Raw genomic sequence first — 10147 nt, forward strand, 5'->3', positions numbered from 1 at the left:
CTGCTGAGCCTGCTGCTGACCAGCACTCACAAATCCCTTCCTACAGGGAAGCTTCCTCCAGCTACTCCATCCCAGGTCCAGAATCCAGCATTCAAACTTGTTGAACTTCATCCCATTAATCACTGCCCAATGTTATAAGCTATCTAGACCCCTCAGCAGGGCACCTCGTCCCTAAAGGCCCCTGGAACTGAGCCCTGAGGAGCACTGCTGGGACAGGCTTCCAGGCAGATGTAGCCCTGTTCACTACAACCCTTTGAGCTCTGCCCTTCAGATAGTTCATTGCCCAGCTCACCATGAACCTGGTCTTCCCAAAGGTGGAAAATTTGTCCTGAAGGATACTTGAGAGACAGTACCAAAAGCCTTGCTAAAATTCAAAAAAACTGTTTCCACAGTCTTGCCTTCATCCATTGGGTGAGTGACCATATTAAAGAAAGATATATAAGGATTATCCTTATAGAAGGATAATCATGTTAGTTAAACAGGTTTTTCCCAATGTGAGCCCATCTTGGCTGTGCCTGGTGATTATGAGTTATTCTTTAAACACATTTCAAGGACCACTTTAAATTTACTTGCTGTCCATTGGAAATCATCTGTGCTACCTCCAATACCATGAACATTCAGTGGTGATGGTTTCAACTGGGAGAGAGTTAATTTTCTCCACAATAGCTAGTGTGAGGCTGTGTTTTGCATTTGTGCCGAAAATGGCATTGATAATTCTGGGATGGTTTCATTATTGCTGAGCAGTTCTTACATGGATCCAAGGCCTTTTCTGCTTCTCATACTACTCCGCAGATGAGCAGGATGGGGGTACAAGGAGTGCACAGGGACAAGGGGGCACAGGCAGAACAACTAGCCCCAACTCACCTAAGGGATATTCCAGACCATATGCTGTCATGCTCTGTATATAAAGATGGGAGAAGAAGGAAAGGGAGGATGTTTGGAGTGATGGCATTTGTCTTCCCAAGTCTCTGTTACACATGTTGGAGCCCTGCTGTCCTGAGGATGTCTGAACACCTGCCTGCCCATGGGAAGCAGTGAAATAATTCCTTGTTTTGCTTTGCTTATGAGCACAGCTTTTGCTTTACCCATTAAACTGTCTTTATCCCTGCCCATGAGTTTTCTCACTTTTACTCTTCTGATTCTCTTCTCTATCCCACTGTGGGGAAGTGAGAAAGCAGCTGTGTGGGGCTGAGCTGCTGGCTGGGATTAAACCTTGACAACAGCTCTTGAGAAAATTTGAAATAAACTGATAGGGACATATACGTAGGTATTTATTAATGAGAAAAATAGAAGCTTTAGGCTCTCTATAAGAATCAAGGTGCCTTTGTATTCCCAGCTGGCCTACAGGATGGCTTTTCACTAAGATGCCTGAGGTTTCAACAAAATGATAATCTAACTCCATAAATAAAAGATTTATTTTGTCTCTTTTCTTCTTCTGTGATATAGTATCCAAATTATTAACCAAACAATTCTAAATACATTGATTAAGTATTTCTATCTCTTAGCTGTTTTGTGAATAATAATTATAGAATATTTTGGTTTTCTCTGATTAAGAGTTGTTTTTTCCTTCCCTATATTTTTCATAGATATTATCAGGGGATCCTAGTTCCAGTGAGGATATGGCAGTGTATCCCAGGAGTCTTTCTGGAACCCCAGGAGATGAGGTGTTGCCAAGAAATGCAGCCATGAAAGTGGGGACAGGAAATTATTTGCCCACAGCTCCCATAAGACTCTGCTAGAGCAGCTCAAAGTGGTTTTATTTTTATATATATATATATATATAGTATTTTTTGCTTATGAATTTATTTTTTTTTTTGCTTATAGGGAGTGTCCACTTGCCCAGCCTCTTTTTCTAATTCCTTCTTTTATGTTTAAAGTATCTCTTTTCTGTAAATGTTGAGTCATAGCTCTGGGATGTTCCACTGAAATTAGTTTCCTATTTGGTGAAAGGGAAGGTACCACTGAAAGCACTGGGCTGTAGAACCTGCTCTGTGTTACAAAAGCCCAGAACAGTAATTTCAAAATGTTTTCCCTGGAATTTTCAGGCTAAACAACCACTTGGGAGCTGGGAAATACTCCCAGGTGCCACAAGACTGAGGTGCTGAAGTTTCATGCCAGGGGATAAAGAGGTGCTGGGACAATACAACAGGAGGTTCTATACTTGCACCTATATCAACATCAATCAGCAAAGTGAAACTGCCTTTGGAGATTATTTAGACAGGTCTGTGCTGTGCCCTGTGCTGCTGAGTTTATAGAAAGGTCCAGCCAGAAAAGCACTCTACACCCAGATATCATAACAAAAGTGACATCCAGGGTAGTAAAATAAATATTTAATTTCTTTGTGTTCCCATATCCATCTCAGACATCCAGCTAACTTTAATAATACATTATGCTATAATACTTTACAAATACAACTATTATAAATTAATATAATTGTTTTGATAGATACTTGTGAGATCGTTTTGCACTCTGCCCACTAATGTCTTTCCAGCTACGGGACAGTATTAGGCTTTTTTTGCATGCTGTAAATGTATCAAACCTAAAAGCCAAAGTAACTTTTGAAACACTAACAATATCACTCAATGCTTATATTACCCTTTACATGAATGAAGTATGGTAATAGCTTTGTTGTATTGCAAACCTGCTTTGCCATTTCTGCTTCAGCAGATCTCACCCTGATGCCTGTGAGAGCAGCACATTGGTGCTTCAGATGACTGACTGCTGAAACTGGGCTGTGGAAAGTTATGGTTTTCCCTGTATCTCCCCCAAGCCAGATTAGACACTACATATCAAAATTTTGGAAAGCAGATGTGCACGCAGCATAGTCAGATGCCACGCACTGAAGGGGATCCACCTCCCCCTGCTGTCACCCATGCTTGGGCTGCAAGTTCTTTGGGTGCCAGACAGCATCTTTCAGCTTGGCAAAGTGTCCAGAGTGGTCTTGGTGCACGGTTTGGAGCTTGTAGGAGTGTTGAAGTTACTATAAATTGTCAGCAAGGATGACTTTTCCAGGTGCTAATAGTGGGAAAAATTGCAGTGCCTTACACAGAGGGGTTTGGACCCCACTTTGGGGCTCAGCTGTTTGCCATCACCTCTGCCCTTGGTCTACAGAGGTGTGCACTGCTGCTATCATCCAAACCATGCAGGGGGAGTCACAGGCCAGCTGGAGGAGAGGAGAAGCAAACCATGTGGGAAATGCCCAACAACCCCTCACCCCTCCAAAGGCTCCCTTGAGAAAGGAGAAGCTGAGGTTGCTGAGGTCCCTGGGCTGTGTCCTTCCATCTGCAGGCTTGTCTGCTTGCAAGGGATGGGAACTGATTTTGGCTGCTTCCTCCTGCCTGGGTCAGTAGGTGCTCCCAGGATGTGTCCTGGGTGGCATTACTTCTCCATGGCCAAGTTTGTCACACCAGGTCCTGGGGCCATGGGGGGTTGTGCTCCATTGTGAGCACGACAGCCAGGCTGCTGCATTTGCTGCTGAAAGTAAACTGGATGTCAAGCACTTTTCCCATCTGGCATCTATTAAAATTATGTGTGTGAGCATGTGTGTGTGTGTGTGTGCTATGTGTGTTTGCACATGTGTATTTGTGTGTATAAAATATGGGCACAGTCTCTGATTTCAAATATAGAACAAAATGCATGTTTCAAATTATGTTTTAATTTTAGCTTTTTTGTTAACTGGAAAGATCCTTTATTTTAGAGTTTGTGCAAACTCTTTTACTTAACATATTATCTGTAACAGATTGCATAAGCATGACTGTTATCTGTGTTAGTCATCACTTTAGACCATGGAATATAACTCATGGCAGTCTGGATTTAATGAATGTTTGAATTAACCTATACCTAATTTCTTGTGTTTTAAAACCTAAATCTCATTGAAAGCTGAGCTTTGTTTACTTCCCAAAATTGATCTGAGGGCCATTTGGAACACTTAGTGTATTCTAAAATGTGATCGTATCAACAATACACACTCAAGTTTGTTTTAAAGTGAGTTTTTCTTTTCTAGTTTACATAAATCATTTAAAAAAATCGTTCACTTTTTTGGATCATAATGTACTCACTTGGCTTTTAGACCTACATAGCTCACAGACCAATTTTTCAAACAGGATTCTAAAGCTATTTGTGGATTACTTTCTGTTTGCTACTTGTAATCTGCATTCCTGAGGCAAGCATGCTAAAATGACTGAGGATTTTCATCGAGCTAAGTGATTATACTAAATAGGGCAATTTTGGGTGCTCTTGGCTTCTGTGTTTAAAAATACAGTACAGAAGAAACCAACACCACATTTTCTGTTAAACCACAGAGGGCACTGTTTGTTCTTAATATAAAATGACCTTACTACATAGACTCTTGTCAGTCTTCATTAAGCAATTAATGTTAAGAGCTTTAATTTAACCTTTTCCCCCCTTTTTTCTTTCTTCAATTTAAAAGTTAACCAGGTGTATTACACCTATGCACACTGTCATGTTCTTCCAATGTTTGGTACCAGATACTGCTCTGGTCCATCCCTCTCCTTTGCTTCATCACAACACCAGAGTAGTTTCCTTTCCAGCAGAGGTAGTGCAGGAAACTGCCTTGATTGTTTAATAGTTAATTAGCACTCTACATTTTTACTTGCTCTTTACTTTTACTTTCAAGTGTTGGAGAAAGGGAGGCAAGGCAGCACTGGCAACAGTTGAAGAGTTAACTCCTAATATTTCTCCTCTGGTGCTTTCAATCAGGATGGAGTAAAGGATACGGAGCAACAGTGAGGTTGAAAATCAATCTATACTAGTTTTGCAATTATTGTTTATCCATTACTTGAAATATTCTCAACAAATATGATGACATTTTCAGTTTTCTCAAAAGAAAAAAATCTTCCAAAATACCTGACACAGAGAAAGCAATAGCAAAATTTACAGGTTTTGCTGAAAATAAAGTGTAGGGTTTTTTGAATTCTGTGTAATTGTTTGTTTCTGTAAAACATGCTGGGAAAAAAAAATCAGAATTTCATATGAAAAAGATGTGGGACTTGTTTTGTCTTAGAGTTTTGTTGATACAAAATGGCCTCGGATCATTGTACAGAACATCACACAGAGACAAGATAAACTGTTTATAATATGAAAATCCTCATAGATTAAAGGAAATAAATAAAAAGCAGAAATTGCGAAAACTGTCAACATCAGATTAGTGGAAAAAGTTCTTGTTCACTTGTGGCCCTGTTAACTATTGTGCAAGTTTGGGGCATCTCAGAAGCTATAAAGTATTACTTCAGTTGCTATTGATTCAGTTAGAGATGTATTTTAGCAGTTTCTCTCTCTCTCTCCAGCAGTGACCCTTATGAACTTTGCTGGTTAATTTAATTTCTTGTTTGTTGGAAACCTGGATAACTTCTGGGATAATTTTTTTGCATTTCACTTCCCCAACCTGTGTAGAAAGCTGGTGCTGATATCTTTGAGTGCTTTGTAGCTCTTGATGACACACTGCATTGGTCTTAGCCAGACACAACAGGTTTTGCTTTGTCTTTTTTGTGCCTGGCCAAAGACACAGTTAGAAACACAAATGGCTGCTCATTTTGCAAGCATTTGAAAAGGACTGCTAAAATTATGGATGTGTCTGGAAAACAGGGTTTCCAAGGATCCCCTGATGGGCTTTAGGCAACTTGTGATTTCATCACTGGACAACCTATTACAGAGCTAAATTATCTGATAGTGCATTTTTAAAAAATATTTAATTGCATTCCTCTTGTTCCAATTTATATCTGGTGTCTCTAATCTTTCTGATGTGTCCCAAGAGAGACCCTTTAGGAGCTCCTCACCAGGCTCCATATAGGGTACTACTCATTAACAACTGCCCTTTGAAATGGACAATTCCAGATTTTTCTCCATCATGTAGTGCAACCATCAGGATTGTGAAGACTTACTGGATACAAGGATGCTTCAGGAAGCCACGTTGAAGGTGTTGCTAAAGGAAGCCTTTCCTCCATTGGGAAATGACTCATGAGAAGTGTGCTGTTCTTGGGGCTACATTTAAAGAGACCATTTGCAATAGAGCTAATGGAGACTGCCGAGAGAAATGGAATTTTCTCTGCTGGTTTCCAGTTATTTTTCTTTTAAAACATGAGATGATACCTGGAAATTCCCTTCTGAGAGTAGTTCAATCAAATCATCCATTGCTACAAGGCCAAGGACGATAAATATTTGCAGGTTTCTTTTCAAGAATTCAGGAGTAAAGGTCTAAACTTTTTAAAATAACCTGAATAGGAGATTATCCATACCATCAAACAGGCAAACTTTGCTGCACAGCTGGAGTGTTATTTTCCTTGAAGGCACTGCTAGGAGCAAGGACATTATCTTGCCGGTGAGGTTACACGCTTTGTATGTGTTTTAGGATTGGGTCTGCATTACCAGGGGATAGTTATAAAAACATGCTGATAGTTCTGCAGAAGAATTTGATTTTTCAAAATGTTCTTCCTTGCCTGTATGATTTTCAAAAACTAGAAACATAATCTGGGAAATAGGGCCGCAAAGTCATTACAAAAGCCCTGCACAGCACAACTCTTGCTGTTTTTGGCTTTTCTATTTCCTCCATATGCCAATTCATTCCTAGCTATGCTTATCAAGGGATCATAAGCATTTTCCATCTCATTTGATTTTTGAACCAGAAATTCAGTATTCTGCAACACAGAATATTGAAACTGCTTTAATTTGCTACATTTAGGCATATCCTGAATATCTAAATATTATTAAACATGAGGTTCCTTTGATTTTTCCTTTTAAGTGACATAGAATGAATTTGTAGAAGAGAAAGCAGTACTTCAGTTATCCATAATGCATCTGTTTATGTTTCCAACTGGTACACTTTATCACCAAGTCATTGGTTTATATTACAAAATGATGGCTGTGTAATAAGTAGTTAGCAGAAACCACAGGCACGTCTTTGAAATAACACTAATGGCCATTTTTGACGAAATATATGAGGCTTTCTGAAAATGATTTGATGAAGAAATGTATTTTCTTTACTTCCTGTTAACAGTGAGCATGTTGAAGCCCTTTAATCTCTGCTGCACAACTAAACATTATTTTTCTTATTTGAGATTAGTTTGAACTAGCAAGCACCATTTAATAATTAAGAAGCTTTAAAGCAAGTGAATTTGACCAGGGAAAACTAATTAACAATAGCTGGTAACATTGAGAATTAGTCATTCTACTTCTTTCTATACTTATCTAGTTTATGGTACTGAGGATTCTCTTCTGCTGGCAGAGTTTGCATATAATAGTATATTATAAAGCATGCTGGAAGGCCCAAGTGTGATGACATTTTTAAGACTAAGATTTGTTCTGAAGGGATTAAATCTCTAGGTTTTTATGAAAAGTGCAGCCAGTCCTTAGAAATTTACCATGCTTCACATTGGATAAGTTTTCTGGCATTTCACAAGTAAATCTTCCAACCAGTTTCTAAGCTAAAATTAGATGTAAATTGGATCTGTAGTTAAAGATGTGATCCTTGGACAAGTTTAACATTTATGTCTGTTTTATACTCTAGCTTGAAGAAGTTCAGCTGTAATGCATTGTGCAAAATGATATTTTGCACAGGATACATTTGAAGAAATAATTTATGATTAAATTTTTATGCAGTGTTGTTTTAAACTCCTATTACAAGCACTTTTGCTGATGCTACATATTTTCAATCTTGTTCTCAGAAAATTTTGCTAAACTTTGGCTACTTTTTCATGGGTTTTTTGTTGTTTTTTTTTTCACCCAAGTGAAGATTACTTGCATCCTGCAGGGGAAATGCTGCTTTGGGAAAGTTCTTATCCAACTTTTTCGGCTTTAAGAAATCAGTTTATGAAATATTTTCTTCTTCATATTTTTTGACATTTTGGAAAAAAAAAACAGCCTTCATTCAGAGTCCCACTAGGCTTTAGTATCAGGACTTTGTTTCAAGATTGTATTCTTTGTTATCTTCATGACATAAAATTTAATGTCAAGGAAGGAAAGAGTCTTTCAAAGAAGGGAAGAGTCTTTATTTCATAATTTGTATCAGTTTCTATAACTGATAACATAACATTTGCCCATTTGTGAATTGAAAGGCATAGGGAACCTGCAGTAAAATACCCATATCTAAGAAACCCTAGTAAACATCTAGTAAAATGTTAATTAAATGTTAGTTATGAAGGCAGAATGAATGTCAGTGTTTCCCAACTGTTGAATGCTTCACTACTTTAGTTTATTTTTACCAAAATTAACCAGATTTAGGAGAAAGAGCAGCTTCATACAAGTTACTGGGAAACATTTCATTGAGTTAGATGACTTGGATCAATGCAGCTGTTGCAGGAAAATCTAGAGGAGCTGGGCTGCCCAAACAGCACATGCAACTGCCCACATCACCAGCCCCTGCTCTTTGTTGCTCTCTGGGCTGTCCCTCAGAGGCAGACTGAGATTATTGCAGTGGGAAGGAGCAGTAAAAAGCCACAAAGGACACGAGGATGTAGAAAACCAGACTCATCTATTCTGTTGCCACTGGAGCAGTGTGCACACAAGGATAAGTTAAGCTACACAACCCTTAATGGTCTTACAGGTGACTCTGCCACTGACAGCCTGTCACCTGCACCCGGGTGTGTCTGTACACCTTTATAATGTGTATATCTTGTGTGAGGGACAGAGCCTGGTGGCTCTCTTGCCTGGCCCACATGATCCCACTGTGTTCAGAGAAGTGTTGCAAGAGCACAGTCAGAAGTTCAGACACTGATTCAGGGCTCCCCATCCAATCACACAATCCACGGACAGATATAAAGGTCAGAAATAGCAGCAACTTCCAGACACTTTGGGCACTTCAAGTGGGACCAATCTGAATCAAAGGCAAATCAATGACACAGCCAGGTTTGGCAGTGTTGTGTGCCTTTAATGCAGTAGTAAATCTGTTTGTAAGAGAGAAATTAAGCAAAAAAGGTCTTAAATGAGAAATTTTGCAGTTAAGCAGAACATTAACTCTATCTTTAGGAGCATCAGCAAGTGAAAAATGCACAAAGTGTCTTTAAACATAACTTTTATCTGGAACCAGTCCAATAAAATCATTCCATCATAACTGCATAATTATTTTGTCACATTATTACACCTTATTATGTAGAGTGCTTAAGAATCTTGTCTATGCATTTCTTACTGAATGAATTTGCCTTTTTTTTCTAAATATAATCTCAACCTTCATTTTTAGTTTTCTATCTATGAAATTCATTGTTGATATTTTACTATTTCTCCAGATAATGACTGTTTCATCTGAGAATCCAATCTAATATCTCTGCTCTTAAGGGATATGAAGGGAGGAGCATTAGGCTTTCTAGGAAAGCTGAAATTCAGGATTTCTTGAATCAGGATGTTATGGATCAGGAAATAATAGGAATAATAGCAAGATGAGTATTATATTTTTAAACAGGGATGCACCTACAGTATTTCCATGTGTAGCATTTGTACAATGTGGTCTGCTCAGCACGGCCTAATGGCAACGAGAGTTGTGCTATTTGTCTTCCTTGTGTCCAGGGATTTTGCCTGGATGCATTTTTTTATCCATAACTACTTCATTAGTGTGAAGATTCACATGGAGGTGCTTTAGAAACCTCCCTTCAGAGAGGTACCATTGATGAGGTGGATGCTGAATCTCCTCAGAGGAAAGAGATTCACTCGGAGAGAATCTCATCCGTGAGAACACGATGCGAGCGCTCCCTGGGGTCTCTACGCTTGCATGAATAGGAAGGATTAAAGGTTGAGGCTTATAGCCCATTTGTCATGAAATCCTCTAATGATGACAGAAACTGTAGACTTGCCTCATATAGAATATCTATAAAGAGCAGAGTGAAAAGGATATAGTGAGGCAACGGTGCATGACCCTAATTTTAGAAGTATTGAAAGTGGGAGAATTGGAGGAGTTTATGACAGTAACAGAATATTGGGGTTTGGTTTCCCTTCCTCCCACCAGTGCAAAACCTAAGCACTAAAGATTGTGTCTTGAAAAGTCCATACAATCATCTGGATATTCTCACCCTCCCTCTACCTCCCTAACACCCTCTAGGAAATAAAAAACACGTTAATGTAAAAACCTAAGGTAACTCAAAAGCCACAAAAACTAATTGGAAAAAAACAAGAGGGCACTGAATGCCCAGCAGCAGCTGGGATT

This window comes from Passer montanus, unplaced genomic scaffold, assembly GCF_014805655.1.
Source record: "Passer montanus isolate IOZ18808 unplaced genomic scaffold, ASM1480565v1 scaffold19, whole genome shotgun sequence".
Taxonomy (NCBI): Eukaryota; Metazoa; Chordata; class Aves; order Passeriformes; family Passeridae; genus Passer; species Passer montanus.